A 22724-nucleotide genomic window follows, 5' to 3' on the forward strand; every position below is an offset into this window, starting at 1 on the left:
AAAGGACATTTTTTTTTGGTGTTAGTTCTAGAAGGTGTTGTAGGTCTTCACAGAACCGATCAACCTCAGCTTCTTCGGCCTCTACAAGACTGTAAAAGGAGAGAAGAAACACTCACACTCCAGGATATTTCTCACAGGAGAGAGCAATTATCAGTGCAGCTGCTACCATTCCCAGAAACCAATTCAATCTATACTTCAATTATGGCTTGAATTTCTTATTAGTACCAAAGCTCATTACCTCCGTAATTTGGTACTTTGAAGGCTCTTTGGGGGAAAGAATGGACAGAAGGATCCCTGGCACGTTGGAGAGTGTTAGTTTTATTTTAAAGAATATTTATTGAAACGCATGTAACCACATTAGGAAACAAGCCAAGCTGTTCCGATTAAAGTTCCCATACTCGAGGATTGCTAAATAGAAACAAATGCCACTCTGAGCTTTTCCTCAATGAAAATGCTTCAGTCTCGATTATACTAATAGACTGGAGTGGAAACACTTCCTTTAAAATCAGAGAGTTACAACATGCCTATTATCACCATGGGTGGACTGGAAAGATGGTCAGGGAGATGTCAAGTTTATTGCAAGGGGGATGACTGCAACATATTTCTATGTGAGGCCTCCACCAACAACACCCCAGAAGGGGCAAGAGCAGTTTTACCCCCACTACAACAGTGTCCCCAGCGCATAGCACTTGACTCTTCCCCCATAGAAGTCAATGGAGGAAGTAAAGATGTGCATGCAGGGATGCTATTGAGATGGGGCCAAGCCTGCCACTGCCCATGGTGACCCCAGTTGTTTTGATGCATGGGGCGCAGATTTTGCCCCTCCCCAACTGTGGTGTCAGTCACAGCCATTTGCTTTGTCATATCGGATGGCACAGCAGCCATCAACAGCGCAGCCTGTCCCTATTCTGCATAGTCACGGCCCATGTTGCATCTTTAAGGGAGCAATCCTATGGCCGCTAGTCAGTGGCTAGACGGCCATAGGATACGTTGGATTCCAGGAACCAACCTTGGAGCCCACGCTCTGAGATCGATTCCCGGAGAACCAACCTTCCCCCCCTCCTGCGCTGCCTTGCAGGCAGCTCAGAACAGCCCCATGCTCTGAGCCTGGAAGAGGAGCGTGGAGTGGCAGAAACGGGGCATTCCAGGGCGGGGAAGGCGGAAATGCCAGTACGACACATCCAATGTGTCGTGCAGCAGCCACTTCCCCACTCCGCCTTCCGGCGGCTAGACAGCTGAAATCAGTCATCTAGCCACAAATGCAGAGCAGCTGAAGCACGGAGGGGACGATCCCTTCCATGCTTCTCTTGCCCTGCATTGGATAGGTGATTGCCTCCAAGTTCGGAGGCAGCCGCCTATCCCGGTAGGATTGCTCCCTCCATGATGCTAGAATGGAACACAATGGAATGTGACAAACATGTACATTTTTAGTTTCTGGCTATTACGTATAATATGCTAGCACTGCTTTCTATCTACACAGCAGATTTATCTATCAAAGAAATGTGCCTAGCGTTCTTTAATATATTTTTCCATTTTGGTCCAAAGAGCCTCGAACCAGCTCACAACATAAGCTGAAACAACTTAGGAAAGACATTCAATAATCGTGATAAAATGAAATGAAAACAGAGGCAGCGGAGGCATAACATGGACGGGGCAGCGGGGGGCAGGAGGACTCCATTAAATGCACAACGTAACAGAAAGGTCTTAAGCGCAATACTATACATGTCAAGTCAGAAGTCCCATTAGAGTACAAAGGGGCTAACTCCTATGTAAGTGGGTGCATGATTGCAGCCTTTGCAAAATGCCAGTAATGAGGGAGCCACTCCCATGGGAAAGAATTCCACAACCTAAAATTCTCAAGACTGAAGTTCCATGAACCCATAAATGGCTCTTACAATTAGAAATCACAGTACTGGTCATGGGTCTGCCAGACAAGATCAGCTCCCCATATTAGCAAACTATGTACCTTGTTCTACATTTTGTGTCACAGAGATGCAACCCAGCCCCCAGGTGCTTCCCATCTGGCCACATGAATAGCCCTTGGTTCAAGGCTACAAAAACAGACCTGCCAGCTCACCAGTGGTGGGCACATCTTTTAATCTGGATGAGAAGCTCAGTGTGAGGTCTCGGAGAGCCTTCCATGCCTTCTCCTGGTACAGAACATGGCGGCTCGCCTGATTAAAGGCAGCCGCCGGCGTGATCACATCACACCAGTGCTGAAGGAGTTGCACTAGTTACCAGTTGCTTTCCAGGCCAAATTCAAGGTGTTGGTTTTGACCTTTAAAACCCTATATGGTTCCATCCCAGCCTACCTCAAGGAGCACCTCCAGAAACACCAGACAGGCCGCTCAACAAGAGCAGCCTTGGATGGCCTTCTCTCTGTCCCATCAGCCAGGACAGCTAGGCTGGTGAGGGTGAGGGAGAGGGCCTTCTCTGTGGTGGCCCCCACCCTGTGGAACTCCCTCCCTCGGGAACTCCGCCATGCCCCCTCTTCAATGAGCTTCCACCACACATTAAAAACGTGGTTGTTCAGGCAGGCATTTGGGGTGGGTTAGGGTATTTTTAGAAATATGACGTTTTAATGTACAGTTTTATTGTTTTAAAACTGTTGTATTGATGTACATCGCCCAGAGTGGCCAGGTGACCGGCCAGATTAAGAAATTTAATTAATAAATAAATAAAATAAAAATTCTCCAGGCTCAGGCGGGCGGGCAGCTCTATGTGACGTCACCATGATACTCAGGAGCATTTGTAAAGCAGCAAGGTGCCTCACCGCTTTCCATGTGCCTTGGAAGCTCAGCACCACATTAGGCAGGGGAAGTACCAGTGGTATGCACAGACATTGGCTAGTTATGGATGAGCTCCCCTCAGGGGAATTCATAGTTCAGAAAAAAGTCATTTCTGAGAGTCCTCTCCTGGGTCACAATGTTAGCACATGCGCACATTCCATGCCCCATGAAAACGCAGTATAGTACTATCCCCTCAGCATTGTATTTTGGTTTTACCTGTCCTGCACACACCATATAGGACCAGCCATTACACAGAAAGCCCCTTGGAAATCCACCACACATACAAACCAGTCACACACACCAGAAATGGCTTTAGATTTATATGGCTGGTCTGCCGCATCCAGAACACTGGATCAAAAAATTGACCCAAATACAGAAAAAGCACACAAAACTTGATCAGGCAGTCTGGTCACATAGCTGACATCAAACAATGAGAGAGTTTCAGCGAAGGTATTGGGTTAACATTAAGAAGCTTCTGTATACACAGGCACCTAGCTGCTGAACACTAACCTTGAGCATGCTCAGAATCTTGTTTATCATTCAGGGCCGGTGAAAAAGTCCTGGGGAAAGTGGTGCTCAGTTCATAAAACAGCCAAACATGGCAAGGAGGACAAATCTGTGGACCAAGCCAGGCAATATCACCAATGTTGGCTAGGAATCCAAGGCCAACCCAAACTGGTGAGTCCCTGTCCTGATCCCATCAACCCATGAACAACAAAGGCACTGTCCGAATGTTCCCCTCATGCAACTCAGCTCTGTATATGAGCCACAAACATGCAATTTAGAATGCCATGTGCAAGGTGGAAAATAAGGGGAGGACTCTGCCAAAGCCCCTCTTGCTGTTTATGCCGGAGGGGAGGGGATTAAAGAGCCCTTTGCTTGCTCCTTGGGTTGTACAATGGGTAGAGCCATTGCATGGCCCTTCAGACCCTGCTTAATTAAAAAATGTAGCCTGACCTGGGGTCTGCACACAACCATCTGCATAGTGGAACAGAACCCCTTCCGTTAAAGGAGCAACTAGGCATTAGAGCTAAGGCATGTGGCTTCAAGCTAAAATCAAAGAGGCATTCACAAAAACAAGAATACTGTATGAGAACCCTAATATACAAATCTCATAATGAGTATAAACCACACTCTGTTACAAACAGAGTAGATAAAACCTTCCTACCTAAAACCAAGAGATTAATAAAGAGCAGAAAAAGGCTACCCCAAACAGCAGTCACAAGGAGACTGCCTTAATAGAAGACCATTTCCAGAGGGGTAGCCACACTAGACCAACAGAGCCTTGTGGAGCATTCAAAGACGAACACATTTGTTATGGTATATAGTCCACGAAAGCTTACGCCATGATAAATGTGTTATAAAGTACCATAAGACTCTTTGTTGTTTTTAATAGAAGACGTCTCCTCGATCCCATGGAGTTTCACAGACAGTTGGACTAACCCAAATCCATTATGCGAAGAAAGGACAGGAAAAACAATCAAAAGGAGACGCAAAGAGGATAACTTTAAAATACATCCTTTTGGATCTCACGCATCAAGCATATTAGATTTAAGGGCAGGAGAAGGACCAAAAGCTAAGGTTGCTTCTGGAATTCAACCTTTGTGAATTTCCATACAAAATGACCTCATCTGCACCACTCAAACAAAAGTGCCAACTGGATCTTAGCTATCCAGTGAATGTCGCACTCCTTGGAATGTTGCATTCCAGTTCTCACCAGTTCAAACATATCAAAATACACATTTAAATATGTATTTTAAGAGAAAATATGCATGTAAATATGTATTGAAAGTATGCATTTAAATATGTATTTTGAATTTTTGAGAGGTTTTCTCTTTATATGCAGATCATTGTAAAGTAGAATGAAACCAGGGGTAAAAACATACAGAACAGTGACAGTCTGGAAACAGGCAGATTCGCCCATATCCTTACTCAAACCAGATCAGATCTGGCAAAGTCTTCACATACTCGGGTCATTTTAGCATACCTTTTTCAAAGGTTAATCTCGATGTGTATGGTGAAAAGTGCTCTTCTGCATAGGGAAGGTATCGTCTACTAATGGAAGGTTTGTTCTACATCTTGTACTACAGCATTTAATGAGAGAAGAAACCATATCCAAAAATGTGCTTATGCTTCACAAGAGCTCGCTCAACCTCTTGTAAAAGCAGAAACATTACAAAATTCTCCCCATCCAAATCTCTCTTCAGATTTCAGGACTCCCTCATATCTGGAGTGATACCAGTGAGTTAGTGATCCAGCATGCTTCCATTTCTTATTTTCAGACCTTCTTCAGTGCACTGAACAAGTGCAGTTCCAGCTTGCACCTTTATTGTTCTTACCCCTTACCAATGCACACCAGCACATATGTGCATCAGTGAAATCATAGCACAAAGGGGAATCTTGATACTATCATGCAGTCACAGAAGGGTTCCTTTTTTGCACTGTAATTGAAAGCAATGGTAATTGGTAACCTGGAGGAGGAGGAGGAGGGAGAAGAGAGAAACAGAAAAAAAGTTGAATGTTCAGAAATTCTGAAACTGACTTTAGACATTATCTTAGTCAAACCAGAAGACAGGTGGAGCATAATGCGGGGTGGGCCAAACCCACACAACAATAATTGCAGGGAGGGGATCTGCTCATCCCTTCCTCTATCTACTTCAGACAGCAACCTGTGATCATTCTACTCATCATGACACCCACACAAGTGAGAAAAGTTATTATACAAGTTGATATGCAGAACAATTTAGAGTGCTGGTTATGACCTACAAAGTCCTACTTCACTTGGGGTCAGGCTATTTGAAAGACTGCTTTCTCCCCTGTGAGGTGGCCTGGGCTTTAAGGTCCTTAGGAGAGGCCCTTCTCTGTCCCGTTACCCTCAGAGGCATACTTGGGGGAACACTCAAGAGGGCGTTCTTGGTGGCTGCTCCCCAGCTCTAGAATTTCCTGCCAGGGGAGGCCAGGCTGACTCCATCTTCGTTGTCTTATCGCCAGCAGGCAAAGACATTTCTGTTTGGACGAGAGTCAGCTGATCTGTATGAACTGGTGGGTGCTGCTTTATTTCTTTTTTATTGGTTTGTGTTTAATTGGGATTTCAATGTATATGTTTTTATGTTTTAAATGTAATTTTGCATTTCATCTGTATTTTGTTATTGTGAGCTACCTTAAAGTGGGATACAAATTTAATTCATTATTAAGTATTTACAGAACCCACTCATGGTCATGATGCCCACAAAACTCGCATGCTCCACAAAATCTTCCGATACCTTTCGGTCAGTCATTTAATCTGCTGCTGCTGCTTGTTTCCTCTTCCTGCTTTTTTCGATCCGCCTCTCTGTCCACCTGAAAACCCATTTGTACCACAGCTTGGGCCTGATGGAGCAAATAGGTTTTATATACTTCTGGTACAAGCAGGTCTTGATACAAAAGGTCCCTTGCATAAATCTGATATTATTGAAAAACTCAAACCTGGTAATTAGAGTAAAAGCAGGGACAAGGCCTAAATTTGATTTGGAGCTGAGTTAATAGAACTGATATCCCTGGATAAAAGGTGTGTATAGTTTAATATACTATGATCTGGGGATAATGAGTTCTTGAAATTAAGTATTCTATCAATTAAAATAGAAAATTAGCACAGAAACCTTTGCAAGTACTCTGCACTTTGTTTATTTAGCCAAGGCCCATAATGGATCCAGAAAGGTATGGAAAAGAGACCACATTGTTGTTGTTGTTCAGTCGTTCAGTCGTGTCCGACTCTTCGTGACCCCATGGACCATAGCACGCCAGGCCTTCCTGTCCTGCGCTCTCTCCCGGAGCGTGCTCAAGTTCATATTCATTGCATCCGTGATGCTATCTAGCCATCTCATCCTCTGCCGTCCCCTTCTCCTTTTGCCTTCAGTCTTTCCCAGCATCAGGGTCTTTTCCAGGGAGTTTTCTCTTCGCATTAGGTGGCCAAAATATTGGAGCTTCAGCTTCAGTATCTGTCCTTCCAATGAGCACTCAGGGTTGATTTCCTTTAGGATGGACTGATTTGACCTCCTTGCAGTCCAGGGGACTCGTAAGAGTCTTCTCCAGCACCACAGTTCGAAAGCATCAATTCTTCGGCGCTCAGCCTTCCTTATAGTCCAGCTCTCACAGCCATACATTACTACTGGGAAAACCATAGCTTTGATTAGATGGACCTTTGTCGGCAAGGAGATGTCTCTGCTTCTTACTATGCTGTCTAGGTTGGCCATAGCTTTCCTCCCAAGGAGCAAGCGTCTTTTAATTTCATGGCTACAGTCACCGTCTGCGGTGATCTTGGAACCCAAGAAAGTAAAATCTGTCACTGCTTCCATTTCTTCCCCTTCTATATGCCAGGAAGTGATGGGGCCACATGCCATGATCTTAGTTTTTTTAATGTTGAGTTTCAAACCAGCTTTTGCACTCTCCTCTTTCACCCTCAACAAGAGGCTCTTTAGATCCTCTTCGCTTTCTGCCATTAGGGTGGTATCGTCTGCATATCGGAGGTTGTTGATAATTCTCCCAGCAATCTTAATTCCGACCTCTGATTCATCCAACCCGGCATTTCTCATGATGTACTCTGCATATAAGTTAAATAAGCAGGGTGACAATATGCAGCCTTGTCGTACTCCTTTCCCAATTTTGAACCAATCGGTTGTTCCATGTCTGGTTCTTACTGTTGCTTCTTGACCCTTGTACAGGTTTCTCAGGAGACAGGTAAGGTGGTCTGGTACTCCCATCACTTTCAGAATTTGCCACAGTTTGTTGTGATCCACACAATCAAAGGCTTTAGCGTAGTCAATGAAGCAGAAATAGACATTTTTCTGGAATTCTCTTGCTTTCTCCATGATGCAGCGAATGTTGGCGATTTGATCTCTAGTTCCTCTGCCTCTTCGAAACCCAGCTTGTACTTCCGGTAGTTCTCGGTTCGCATACTGCTGAAGCCTAGCTTGTAGGATTTTGAGCATCACCTTGCTGGCATGTGAAATGAGCGCAATTGTGCGGTAGTCTGAACACTCTTTGGCGTTGCCCTTCTTTGGAATTGGAATGTAAACTGACCTTTTCCAGTCTTGTGGCCACTGTTGAGTGTTCCAGATTTGTTGGCATATTGAATGCAGCACTTTAACAGCATCATCTTTTAGGATTTTAAATAGCTCGGCTGGAATACTGTCATCTCCACTAGCTTTGTTGTTACTAATGCTTCCTAAGACCCACTTGACTTCACTCTCTAGGATGTCCGGCTCAAGTTCAGTGACCGCACTATCATGGCTATCAGGGACATTCAGATCTTTCCTGTATAGTTCTTCTGTGTATTCTTGCCACCTCTTCTTAATCTCATCTGCTTCTGTTAGGTCCCTGCCTTCTTTGTCCTTTATCATGCCCGTCTTGGCACAAAACATTCCCTTGAGATCTCCAATTTTCTTGAAGAGATCTCTAGTCTTTCCCATTCTGTTGTTTTCCTCGATTTCTTTGCATTGTTCATTTAAGAAGGCCTTCTTGTCTCTCCTTGCTATTCTCTGGAACTCTGCATTCAGTTGGCTATATCTTCCCCTTTCTCCCTTGCTTTTCGCTTCCCTTCTTTCGTGAGCTACTTGTAAAGCCTCATCAGACAGCCACTTTGCTTTCTTGCATTTCTTTTTCTTTGGGATGGATTTCGTTGCTGCCTCCTGAACAATGTTACGGACCTCCGTCCATAGTTCCTCAGGCACTCTGTCTATCAGGTCTAATCCCTGAAATCTATTCCTCACCTCCACTGTATATTCATCAGGGATATGATTTAGGTCATACCTGAACGGTTTAGTGGTTTTCCCGACGTTCTTCAATTTAAGCCGAAATTTTGCAAGAAGCAGCTCATGATCTGAGCCACAGTCAGCTCCAGGTCTTGTTTTTACTGACTGTATGGAGCTTCTCCATCTTTGGCTGCAAAGGACATAATCAATCTGATTTCGATATTGACCATCTGGTGACGTCCATGTGTAGAGTCGCCTCTTGTGCTGTTGGAAAAGAGTGTTTGCTATGATCAGCATGTTCTCTTGGCAAAACTCTATTAGCTTTTGTCCTGCTTCATTTTGTACACCAAGGCCATGCCTGCCTGTTATCCCGGTGATTTCTTGACTTCCTACTTTAGCATTCCAATCCCCTATGATGAAGAGGACATCTTTTTTTGGTGTTAGTTCTAGAAGGTGTTGTAGGTCTTCATAGAACCGATCAACCTCAGCTTCTTCGGCATCAGTGGTTGGGGCATAGACTTGAATTACTGTGATGTTGAATGGTTTGCCTTGGATTCGTACTGAGATCATTCTATCATTTTTAAGATTGTACCCCAGTACTGCTTTTCCCACCCTTTTGTTGACTATGAGTGCTACTCCATTTCTTCTAAGGGATTCTTGCCCACAATAGTAGATATGATAGTCACCTGAATTAAATTCGCCCATGCCTGTCCATTTTAGTTCGCTGATTCCCAAGATGTCGATGTTCAATCTTGCCATCTCATGTTTGACCACCTCCAGCTTACCTTGATTCATTGATCTGACATTCCAGGTTCCCAAACAATATTGTTCTTTACAGCATCGGATTTTCTTTTCACCACCAGACACATCCACAGCTGAGTGTCCTTTCGGGTTTGGCCCAGCCGCTTCACTCTTTCTGGCGCTACTTGGAAATACCCTCTGCTCTTCCCCAGTAGCATATTGGACACCTTCCGACCTGAGGGGCTCATCTTCCGGCATCATCTCGTTTAGCCTTGTGATACATTCCATGGGGTTTTCTTGGCAAGAATATTGGAGTGGGTTGCCATTTCCTTCTCCAGTGGACCACATTTTGTCAGAACTCTCTGCCATGACCTGTCCGTCTTGGGTGGCCCTTCACGGCATAGCTTATGGCTTCATTGAGTTACGCAAGCCCCTTCACCACAACAAGGCAGTGATCCATGAAGGGGACATTGTTACCATTTGTCTAAAACCAGTCACCAACCAACAGCAGACATCTGAACCGTGGCTGATTATGTACAAATGACACTTGTATCAGAGAGAGAGAAAAACAGGCCAGAGCCTACAGCTGTTCAGGACATCCGCAAACCAGATGATCTTTTGCCCAACTATGGAGCCAAATGCAATGCTTAAGATTATTATTAACATATCAGCATTCAAATGTGTGGCACTTTACAGAGAACCATAAAAAGACAGGTTCCTGCTCCAATGTTCTTACAACTAAAATTAAAGTAAAAGCCATAACTGAAAAGCATGCCAGGAAAAAGAAGCACAGAATCAATCCTATTTGAGTTACTGCTACATACTACCATAGCAGAATTTCCACTTTCTGCATCTTAGTAATGTGGAGCTCCCAGTTTTGCAAGGCTCCTGCTTTCTATGTTAAGTTCTGCAAGGTGCTGGATGCAATCATCAGACAGCATTATAGGATATGAGTCTTTAAATACTATTGAATTAAAGATTGTGGTCATATGCCTTAATGCCGGGATGTGTTTCTTGAATTTCAGGATGAACATAAACACACAAGGCAAAAATATGTGACGTTCAAAAGACTGTATGGAATAAACTTCACATGAATCCCCACCTGTTTGGGCTTACTACCTAATTTTCTCTGTGGCTGCTTCCAGATGAGACTTTTATCATGCCATTGCCTTGCATCATTCACAGAATTTTACGTGAGGTACAAAGCCAGCATGACTAGCCAGAGTCGCACACCATAAAAAGAAAATGGACAGTGGACAATCTACCGCATAATGGCAACCACAAAAAACCATATGTTTATGTTCATGATAAAGTTGTTTATCTTATTATTCATAGTATTAAACTTCTGGAATTTCATTCCTTTTCAAGAGTTACAATGCATACTAAATGCATGAAACATAAAAAGGCATGGAACAGCAAATGTTCCATTAATGAACAGCAATTATAACTCAATTTAAGAAATCTGCCTGGTATTAGCATTCATAACAACATCATAATGGCCTGTTTAACAACAAACCAGATGTACAGTATCAGAGAGCACATTAGATTAATAAGCCTTGGACATTAAAAAAATGCATCTGTTCTTACAAATAATTTGTCTTCAAATATCATCCAAAGGGGGGGGGATGGATGGATGGATGGATGGATGGATGGATAGATAGATAGATAGATAGATAGATATAGTTTACAATTAAATATACCTATTACCCATGATATACAAGACAAGCATTTTGCAGCAGATCTGATTTTAAAACACTGAGCCCTTTGTTCCGATACAATACATTCAGACATTTTACACGATGTTTTGTAGAGGCCTTAAGAAATACACAAATTACTACTGCAGCACACCCCACAGTCAAAGCTCACAGGTCTAACCTGTTTCTCTTTTTCCCTGCCAATAAAACTAAGTTGCCACTAATTTACGAAAAGGATATGAAGCCTATGAGTCCACTGAAAGGAAAAGGAGGGAATCAAATGAGCAAGCTAACAGATACTGAGGCATCCTTAATGTCTACCTACCAACTAGGGCCCCTTTCTGTGTCTAATATCATCTGATCATTCCCCTTGATCATGTGACTCAACATCAATGCCAGAAGCTATAAGCAAGCTTTCACCTACATCACTCTGGGAATACTGCTTTTGAATAGGATATTCATGAAAGAGTATATGGCGCAGTATCAGCAGTAGTTGAATATCCTTTGATACTCCCTCTATTGCAGCCTTACAAATCAACCTTTAAGGGATATTTGACAACCCTGTGATCTACTCACACACACCAGCACCAACTCCCTATACTGGAGTACAGAATTGGTTCCCTTCATGAGTGGCAATGGGTCCCTATGTGATTGTCCATTTTCCTGCTTCAGAAATGGAGCCCTGGAGCTTGGATCTCTAAGGGAGCTGTTGCTTCAGCAGTGATCTCAGGGCCAAACTACATGTTATGCCAATTGCACAGTATGTAGCTGAGGCTGGTCATTTTTGTTTCTTGTGTAAGCATGTGTGACCCCAATTCAGATCAGGACCACAGCGCTCCCGGGGGGTTAAACCCCCACCCCACCCGCACCTGGTCTTTTCCTGAACCCCCCCCCCCATTGCAGTCTGAAGTGGTAGAGCTAAAAGACAGGTTGACCACACCAGTGAGAACTAGGCTGGCTGATAGGCCAACAGCCAGGTGGGCTTACAGAGGCAACTCTAAATATGGGGGCTGTAAGCACAGCCACTGTGCTTTAGTCTGAGCAGCTCAAAAAGGGCCCTCCAAGCCTTCCAAGCCTGAGTCCCGCCATGCCATTGCAGGCTGCCTGGGAGCTGCCATGCAGTGTGGACCAAGCCCATGTTTTGCTAAATATCTGACCACACCACAGTCTAAGGGTTCAGTCCATCTACTCACCAAAATCAATGAGCCTGTCAATAATATGGTGAACATGGGGACCGCACCACCCTACACCCATGCTGCTTTTTTAATGCAACTCATACAAGGGGGAATGATCATGGAGATGGGGTGTCATGTACAGATGTGCACACACAGACACCCATGTCGACATATTCATGGTGACAGGTGCGCATAGCTCTCTGCCTCTCCGCATATAGAGGACCTGAACCCCTGATTTAGCAAGTGTGAACCGGCTCCACTGCCTGCAAAAGTGGTTTTAGGACCAGACATTCCTAAGTCTTTAGCATTCAGCTCCACAGAGCAATTCCATAGCCCAGCACTTAATGCAATTACTGACCTTAATCTCTGAAGCCTACAGCATACAGAAAGCTAAAAGGGAGGGACCAGGAGGCTGGAATGAAGCCCCAATTAATGGAACTCTGCAACTGCAAGAGGATTGGGCTTGATTATTCTCAGGTCGTATATAACAGAAGGTCTGTCTCTAAGACAGGAGACCCCATAACATCATGTGCAGAGCAACCCTATGTACTGATCTAAGTCCCATCTAGTTCAATGTTACTTACTGCGGAGTAAATGTACATAAGGCTGCAGCCTTAGTTGCTCTATATTTATTGGACAATGGTACTCAACTATACCGCAAGTTGGCTTTGCTGACAATTTATGGGAATGAGACTTTCTAAATGGGGCATTCAATGTGCCAGTTCTTAACCACCAACATTAAAGCACATTTAAGTTTTATCTTAAAAGCAATGTTACTTGTATTAATATTCTTAGAGGGAAAAGTTCATGCTTTCACAATTCGGTAACAAAGCATGTAGTTCAGAACTCATTATAAATGAAAACAGTAAGATGAATTCTGAGCCATTTAGCTTTCCCGTGGATCATTGTGGCAGCTCTCATTAGCATAATTGAGAGTGTATTTTACTCTGACCTTTGCAGTAACTCTCATTTCCCAAACGTGATGGATACCGAATTGCTTTTTCTGTACCAATAACCATAATTTCCTATGGGAAGACGCCAATTATATGTTGGAGAAAAAGGCTATATGAGATCACATATACATTCAGAAACTGAGCACAGTTATGACAATTATAACCTTGAATTCAAATATCAATACGCTCTGCGTTCAGGGTTCCCATACTCCAGAGCAGATGCAGGGTGGGGTGGGGGGATGCAGTGGGCAGCAGAGAGGAGAAGGGATCTGTTCCATCAACTATGTCCATGCCATCGGTGGACAGACACTGTTGGATGTCTCATATATATTTTAACATTTAAATTCTGTAACCATCCTTCCCTGAAAAAGAGGTTTCAGCAACTGGTGGCCCCTAGGCCAAAAATAAGACACACACACCCTCTGAGGAACAGCTCTGCACTCTGCAACAGATGGAGGAGTGTCAAGCAAATGACAGCAATCTATGACCAGTAGTAGGGCAATGTCTTCCCCACTGCCTGCTTCCATCTCCCTGTTGAGGTCTGGAGGAACGGGAGCTGGGTTTGTGCAGACTCTCAGTTACCAGAAGATGTGGAGCTTCTGGAGTCCTTGCAAGCTGGAAAGAACCTGCCCAAATGACAGGCATGAGATGTACTCTTGTGAGACTTTGGTGTTGCAGGGAAGTGTTCTTTCTGTCTTTTCCTTCAACAAGTAGGACACCCTTACAGAGACCCCCCAAAAGGCTTGCCACCAAGGAACAGAGCAGTAAAGACATTAAACTTAGGTCTGATGTCCACATTCCAGAGTCCAAGCCACAGGTTGAGGCAGACGACAACACCCAAGGGCCATAGCTCTGGCCACGTACTGCATACAGTCCATGGGAGAGTCAGCCAAGAACGTGGCTACTCTAGTCAGCTCAGTGAGGGTTTCCATTATGGGAATTCCCAGTAGCGATCCTCTGCTCCAAAGAATGCAAGCCCTTGCCAAGGGAGAATTTGGGGCGAATGCTCTAAGTTGTAAGGCAGGAGCCTCAAGAACTCTGCACAGCACAAGTTTGCACTGGTTATTTGTGCCCTCTCCTGCACGTCTTTGGGAACAATTATCCTGACTGTCAGGGTGGTTACTCCTCTTCATGAGGAGACAGAGCCCAACACTGGGAGGGAATTTCTCTCTAGAAGGGGACATGAAGACTGATTAGCTTTGCCTTCCAAATCAAAAGAGGAATTAAACCTAAGCTGCCTGTTCCCTTACCTCTAGGTAAAAAAAAGTATGCTCTGCTGTTTATATCAAGCAATTTATGCATCCTTGTTTAGAAAATATGTGAGGCACAAATAGGAAGCTTCATTTGAATCAGTGATTTGAAAATTTGTCTTCTCACAACAAAGTAGATCAAGGTTTGTAATCAAACCACCCTGAAAAAATAGGCCCTGGATAAAGCAATTCCCATTCCATTTATTTAATTAGTTAGCTTTGGCATTCCAACCCCCCATTAATGCAAAACCTGCATGAGAGCTGGCAGCAGTTTTTCAGACCTCTCTCTGGCCCTGTAAACTTACTTCACTGAACAGTAACTCAGAAGTATACAATGTGGCTTATTACCAGGCAATGATAGGAAAGCAAATCCTGTTTACCACAAAAAGCTCATCAACCTGTCAAAGAAACACCTCTCTGCAAAGCAATACATGGCTTATTAACCTTGCAACCAAAAAGAATCACTGAGTTATATACGTGCCAGTTACCTGGAGATACAGCATTATTCGGACTACAAACGTACTACTTATCAAATCTATCAAAAAGGTGGTTCCCAACTTCCATGGTCTGGAGTGTCTCCACTGACCCCAGGGCCACAAGATCTGGCCTAGTTTTTGAACTTTTCTGTTTCCCCCACCCCCCACCCCCACATCCCTGCCTGTGATATCCCTTAGCCTGACGAAAGTTCTGGAGAACTCGAAAGCTTGCACAACCTTTGGTGGCATTTTGGTTAGTCCTAATAAAGGTATTGCCTAACTGTGAATTGCCCCTCCCCCAGATTTTGTATTTCTCCACTGACTTCATGACCTCCCCTCTCCTCACAGACAAGGGCAACTACAGACACATCCATCTGCCTGGAGTGTGAGGCACTGAAGTTAGAGGCAGGCAGCCTGGATACTTCTAAAGTATTGCCTCCTCCCACAGGATTCTGCCCATCAATTAAGATCTTCAGAGACCCTTCTCCAGATGTCCCCAGAGGTTCGGGGCCAGCCCTACCGTTAGGCAGATTGAGGCAGCCACCTCAGCGGATGCTGGGAGGAGTGTAGAAGAGGAGAATGGAGTTAGCGGGCAAAGCTGTGTTACACTGCCTGGCCTGTAAACCCGCCCCATCCCCCAAAGCTAGCCTGCTGCCCTCTAGTTCAATGGAGGATGCTGTCCTGTCAACAGTCTTGAAGTAAGAGTCAACTACCAGTCCAGTTGGTGTCAGTATGCAGAATGGGAGGGGGATACCATTTTGTCATTCATCTCAGGCAATAAGATATCTTGGGCCAGCCCTGGTTATGTGGGTGACTAAACAAGGAGAGAGATTCCTGTGGTAACACCCAAAAAATGGAACTCTCCCTTTTAGGCAGCAGGCAAAGTCCATCCTGTTCTTCAGTACTTTCAATGGTATTTAAGATCTTTTTAGTAGTTTTAAGGTGCTATTTCATCAGCTCGTTCTGCCATTTTTATCCTTGAGGTTTGTATTACCATTTCAGGATTGGATTTTAAGCTTTCAATTGTCAGATTGTATTGTTGTATTTTATAGTCCTGGATTTTACGTTTTTATACTGTTGTCATAGGCTACCTTGAAGCCACTTTGGACCAGAAACTTTAGGCCTGTATTTTATACCATTGGCTTTTAAGGTTTTATATTATTGCCATAGGCTACCTTGAAACCACAAAGGTGGAGTGAAAATTCTATAAATAAAACAAAAATAATGCAGCTAAGCCAGGAGCTCATCTTGGACTGGGAGAAGATCTCTCATCTCACCCCAGCTGAGCTCGGACCAAGCAACCATCACCATCTGTCTGGGTTCATGCCTTAGCTCAAGACCAAGCCCCTGCTCTCCAAGTTGAAGCAGGCTCATGCTCATTTCCTGCCTTCATTGGGGATGGGTAAATCTGTTGATTTCACTCAGGTTCTCCTTTTTCCAATGATGATTTCATTCCATCCCAATTTGGCAATTTGGCTGTGATTTTATTTTTTAATTCCACATGAACTTTAACACATTTTTGCACACATTTTCTTAAAATCCCCAATATTTGTATGCATTCTCCCCTAATCCATTCATTCTTGTGCACAGTTTTGCAACCGTATGCATTTTCCCTCACTGAATAAAGCATTCTTGTACATATTTTTGCAAACATGTGCATTCTGTGCGCATTTCTGTGTGTGCTTCTTTCATTCTTTCTTCCTTCCTTTTTGCAGACTGCATCAAAAACTTTGGAAATGCGGGCATTTTAGCAGCAAGCTGCATTCCAGTTCACATTTAGGTTCGGGAAGTGAGGATTTTGTAAGTTTGCATACAATGTGAACCAAATAAATTTGTTTCCCATCCCTAGCCTTCACTCTGCACGACTTCACTCTTCACTACTGCAAGAAGGATGGGGTGAGTGCTCTATCAGACTCTGACAACTTGGCATAGTATGGCCCTTCCTCCACCCAACCCTTAAAAGGCTGACATCACCACCAGCTAGGACTGCCATAATTATCTATGGGTATCTAAAGTGAAAAGCGTATCCAGCCAGGCAAAGGAATGTCCCAAACATGCTACAGGAGAAAATACACTTTTGTTTTTGTTCATAGTCTCCATGGGAGTAAGAGAGGGCGCAATCCTGAACACATGTGATGGAGAGGTACACACTTCATTTGCTTTAAATTATATCTAGCCCACTTTTCAAATGAATTTTCCAAAATGGCTTCCTTTAAAAAGCAAAACAAAGCAAAAATGCCATGAAGTACAACAACATGAAACGCCATAAAAATCAAATACAAATTCAGAATATACAACAGCATTAAAACCCAGCAAAAATAACCAACCAACCAACACAAACTAGCAGACTTGGTCATAAAAAGCATTCCAGGATAAAATATCTTCAAACACTGTCTGCTCAGATAATGCTTTCAGTCTCTGATTGCTATCAGAGTGCTGTTGATGAACACTGGGTACATTCTTCCTCCTGCTTAGAGGAAGAAGATGGGGGTTCTGGACAGGATGGAGGCCTATGTTGTCACTAGGGTAGCCATGTATCCTCTTTTAGAGATGACAGTCCTCTATTTGAAGGGCTGTCCTGTCCAGCTCTGGTTTAAAGAGAGGGAACTATCAGAACTGTTGCCCATCAACAGAACACCTGAACAGCAGACTGAACAGGCAGGTCACAGTCTTTGGCACTGTGGTGAGATGTACTGTATTTCTATTTCAATTATCATAATTACTTCTAAATTTGCATCTATGCATACAAATTAGCATGTGCAAATGTTATGCAAATTGCCACCCTCTTTTTTGGTGATGTGTTTCCTCTTCTTTGGCCATTCCTAAGTAGCCACACTAGTCGTGGCCCTGTTGCTGCTCATGTTTACTTCTGAGGAGACATGCATAGGGTTGATATTTGGGATGCTATCTGAAAGTGCTGCTGAGTGATTCAGTCCTGCTTACTTCTGAGTGGACCTGCAGAGGCATGTCCTGATTATTTAGAGTAGGCATGTTGCTCATGCTTACTTCGGAGTAGACATGCTTGCTATCATAAAGTGGTAACAATGACATTGAAGGGCGGGGGATTCTTCAGCCCCATCTACTTATGCCTGTGGCCCTGCCCGCTACTGGAATGTGCCCCTCACCCACCCCAAGAGCTTCTCCAACATGGAATTCAGCCCTTGGGTTGAAAAATATTTGTCACTCCTGCTCTAGGTACAATATGTTTGTAAGACAAAGCTGGGAAAGAAGCCAAAGGGGGAGAGCAAAACCCACAAGTAGCCCTGAGTATTCTCAGAGATAGATAGATAGATAGATAGATAGATAGATAGATAGATAGATATAGCAGAGGTTCATAACCAGAGCCGTGAGCACTCCAATTCTATTTCACATGATATTCGAATCACTTGCGAAAATTGTATAAGATCTAAAGGAGAATTACTGTAGCTCTCGAAGAAGTGTTAAAAGGACTCATAAAGACATCTCTCAAAAAGGTTTTATCAAAAGCAAAGTAAAAATTCAAAGTGCGAAGCTCATTAAAACATTCAACATGTCCCTCCCATTCCTCAAAGTTTTCTTCTCAGGAACATAAGAATCTGTCTTATACCACCTTGGATGATTTGTCCATCTAGCAGCTAGATCCTAGCTCAACACTGTCTGGTCCAACTGGTAGCGGTCCTCCAAGGTTTGAGGCAGAGGTCTTTCCAATCCCATCACCTGATCCTTTTAACTAGCGGTGCAGGGGGATGGAACCTCGGGCCTTCTGCAATGCAACCCATATATTCTGCCACTGAGGTAGGGTCCCTTCATGAAAAAGGCCACAGCTGAACTTTATGTCTATTGCTATTACCCAGCCTTTTATATTGTTGCTACCAAACTTATCAGATATCCCCTAAGATCCAGCTACTTAAAAGTGGTGCTATTTAACCACAGAACTGAACTTTAAAAAGAAGGACTGGACCCTGGAGTGTGCTCTCAATCTCATGTGCACGCTCTCTCTCTCTCTGAGCCATCTCCTTCCGTTAGCACATATTACAGGGAAGTGTTCATGTCAAACCCTTATTGATTGTACAAATTCATCTTCTACCTCATGGCAAAGCTTTGAAATGGCTTGCAATAACTCACAGTAAAATGCAATAATCTAAGCAGCAACTCTTAGAATGACCAAACCGCCTAGTGACCCAATTTTTAAAGCCAGTCATAAAAAACTACTATAAAACAGTCAACAATTCAACAGCAGCCACAAGGCTTCTGCCGATTGGCCCTTACCCATTCAGCCACGATGTCCAAGCTCTGATTTAAGACAAACAGTTACTCCATTTCCCCATGCTGCTCTCCATTTCAATGAGACAGACATCGGTGTTAGCCACTGTGACCACAAACTGCTTGCTGCCACCTCCATAAGGGAAATGGAGACAGTGCCCACCTGTCCATATGCTCACCTCAGTAAAAAAAAGATGGCGTCCACCTGACTCCAGCTTCTATCTGCATCAGTGTGCGTGTGTGTGTGTGTGTGAGAGAGAGAGAGAGAGAGAGAGAGAGAGAGAGATTTTGCCCACATGCTGCTTGCTGCCTTGCTTGAGGGAGGGAGGGAGGGAGGCAATTGCGACCTTATGCTGATGCTACCTGCTGAAAGGAAACTGGTCACTGTGACTTTATGCTGATACTGCCTACCTAAAAGAGAGAGACTGGCCATTGTGACCTCATGATGATGCAGCCTGTCCAAAGCAGACTGGCCCTTGAGCTTTCATGATGATGCCCACCTGAAGGCAAAACACACACACACACAGGTACCTATTTCCAATGTTACCAGTAACTTTCATGAGAAAGTTGCCTCTTGCAGCCTGAACCAGACAGGAATTTTCTTAACTTTCTTCCTTATTCACCCGCCCTCTTCAGCATAATTTTCATTTCTCCTCAGGCTGATAGGCAGGCACCAGTGTCCAGTAATTCCTTTTAGGGCAGCAGATGACTGCCATCCAAGTCCTGCTGTCTGCCAGTGACAGCATCTCTCTGTGGTATGTCTGCTTGGTACTTTCCAGTCATGTGTGACCAGGAGCCACTGAAGAGTTAACAGCAGCCACCATTTGAGGATGAGAACGGGTCAGAGAGCCAACTTGAGAAGGGTGAAGTCATTCCTATCAAGAACTGTGGAAAAATCAAACTAGCATTTTAAAAACTCTAAAACTGAAGTAAAACTAAAGTGTTGCCTTCTGCTGTTTTTCTGGCATGATGGGTAACACATGCAGGCCTGAATGATAGCATTCACACTAAATTAGCATAATGAATAATTCAAGTTACCATAACATTACAGAAATCTTCCATAAACGTAATTCAGCTAGTGAATTACTCTGTCATTTTGCAGCATATAGTTACTCTTAATCTCATGTAAGGACTGCCATTTGAATCCTACATTTTTTAGACTGACAGCTTTCCCCTTTCCATTTCTTACTCTAGATTCCCCAGTACATTAAACTGCTTTCCTGCCAGACACATCACATTCAGTAAACATCCAAAATACTAATGAGATGCAGTTCTATGCTCACATATTTTGCAAAGAGATACCTTCTATTAAAAAAAACCCTTACGTATGCATGTGCTTTATTTGGCCCCAATGCTATACAATGATTTAGCATTACAACAAGCCTAGCCTCCCCTGCTCCCTAGGCTCGCATGCTCCCCTCTCCCTCTCTGGAATGGCTTTATGGAAATCAGAAGCTGCTGCTTCCATGTTAGACTAACTGCAGTTTAGTGTGTCTTCCGAACCCTAAACCAAGGTTTAGCTTAACCGTTGTTAGTTTCATAAACTATAGTTTGAAGTTGACCTGTTTCTAGTTAAGATTAACCATAGTCTGTCCAGGTTTGGATGACATGGCAAGCTGTGTTTAAACTAAAATGGAAGCAAAAGTTAACTTTTAGCAAAGGTTGAAAGTTGAATACACACACAAGTAAATTATAATATGCAGAGTACAGCTTAGAAGATACTAAGGAGGAGAACTTGCTCCAGCTACAAATTATGAAACTATGAAAAATCCCAATGTTTAACTGTATATTAAGATATAGAGGAGCAAGGGAAGCAGAGCAGTTGCATTTCATACATACCTAATGGCTCTCATTAAACCTCTGAGAAAGAGAAATATATTTATTTCCATTTCTTCCACAAAGACGTCTCAACAGGCCTCTCGACAATGCATGTTTTCACTCTTCTTTGGGTTTAAATGGACATATTGATATAAAGATGGGGTACCTACCTTTTTAATCAAGATCATATCTTTGAAACTCTCATTATGAAGAGCTGCTCCTTTCCCTATAAAAACAAACAAAAAAGCAGTGAAAAATGTGGTGTGCTGAAGATCACAGTGCTCTAAATTAAATTACAGTTCCATAATTGATATTTATGGTGCTGTTACAAACACATTACTTCGACATCTCCCCATTACTGACATCAAGTAACAGCCAAAAGGGCAATCTAAAGTTTAATCACTCTTTGCATCCCATTGATTAGGAACAGGAGTAAAGCAGGAATTTAAACCTCTTCTAATGAAAGGAATGGGACTTACACAGGATTGTGCCCCAAACTACAAATTTTGCCTGAACTTGGAATGAAAGCTTTCCATTGCTACTTGCAGGTATGAGGTCCCAAAAAGATACGAGTTAAAGAAAAAACGAGACATCCACACATTTAAGATGAGCAACTTGGGGGGTGGGGGCCAAGCAGGATCAGAACCTCAACACATGCACAGTTAACCCTTTCCCTGAACTGCAGTGCCAACCCAAAATCCTCAGTGGCTCAGAGTGCCTTTTATCAGCTTAGGCTGATATACCATGTATGACCCTACCTGGAAAGAGAGAGCCTTGCGACAGTTATTCACTCTCTGGTAACTTCCCATTTGGATTATTGCAACATGTTGTGTGTGGAGTTGCCTTTGAAAACAGTCCAGAAACTTCACTTAGTTCAAAATAGGACAACTGAACTGCTAACAAGGGCTGGCCAATCTGACCATAATATGCCAGTACGTCTCTTTCTGCACTGGCTGCCAGTCATTTCTGGGCACAATTCAAAATGCTAGTTTTAACCTTCAAAGCCCTAAATGGCTTAGGGAAAGGTTACCTGAAGAATGTCTCCTCCCATATTTACCTACCCAGACACTACGATCATCATCTTAGGCCCCCTCCAGTTGCCCCCACCAAATGAGGCTAGGCACAACAGAGAGGGCCTTTTCAGTGGTGGCAACCCATTTGTGGAAAGCCCTCCCCAGAGAGGCTCACCTACATTATCACCTTTTCAGTGCCAGTTGAAGACATTTTTGTTCTCCCAGGAATTTTAAGAATTGTTTTTAGTACTCTATTCTGCTGCTGTTTTAAATCTTGTTTTACAGTGTTGTAATGGTTTTATTCTTTGCTGCTGGATTTGTCTTGGTTTGATTCTGTGCAATAAATAAATAAAAATTTATTTTTTGCTTTAATATTCGTACAGTATGTTTTTAATCTGTTGTACACTGTTCAGATAATTTCTGTTGTTGGGCAGTTTAAAAGTAAATAAATGCCCCCCCACACACACACCTGTTATTAGTTTTGGGAAGGAACCTTCCATAGGTGCCAATGAAAACCTTTCTCCTAGGGCTAATAGCAAGTCAATGAAACTCCAGTGTGGGAAAAGGGTTAATCATCACTCACTCCATCACATCACTCAGTCCTGCTTGTGGGGCCCCTCAGCTGTTATTGCTAAAGGACAAACAGAGGCGGGAAGTGTATTCACACACTGAGCATCACGTCTGCTCCAGCTCCGAATTCGTGTGCGTGAGCGTCTTACCTGCCCATTTCTCCCTACATCTCACTTCCCCTTGCTTCAAGTGTGAACTCCTATGCCAACTTTTAGTGTTCTTCAGCATGATGTAACACACTACAGTATGAATGTGTAAGAATTATCCAAGTCAG

At 43.5% G+C, this 22724-nt stretch overlaps 1 protein-coding gene across 21 annotated transcripts in view; it reads right to left on the bottom strand.

Annotated features, from left to right (window-relative positions):
- Positions 1 to 22724, bottom strand: part of PLCB4 (phospholipase C beta 4) — a 250510-nt gene that overhangs the window by 199870 nt on the left and 27916 nt on the right. For 16 of the 21 annotated variants that reach the window (XM_084825013.1, XM_084824986.1, XM_084825082.1 and 13 more), the window contains exon 2: positions 21038 to 21093. The exons of 2 other annotated variants lie outside the window; for them this stretch is intronic. The gene's annotated coding sequence lies outside the window, so the exon portion shown is untranslated. Of the gene's footprint in view, positions 1 to 19580; positions 19935 to 21037; positions 21094 to 22724 lie in introns of all 21 variants that reach the window. 3 more of the 21 variants (XM_084825057.1, XM_084825041.1, XM_084825065.1) reach the window with 1 other exon arrangement.

This window comes from Heloderma suspectum, chromosome 1 (genome assembly GCF_057233095.1).
Source record: "Heloderma suspectum isolate Gila_16-S chromosome 1, 16-S_ref, whole genome shotgun sequence".
NCBI classification, from domain to species: domain Eukaryota; kingdom Metazoa; phylum Chordata; class Lepidosauria; order Squamata; family Helodermatidae; genus Heloderma; species Heloderma suspectum.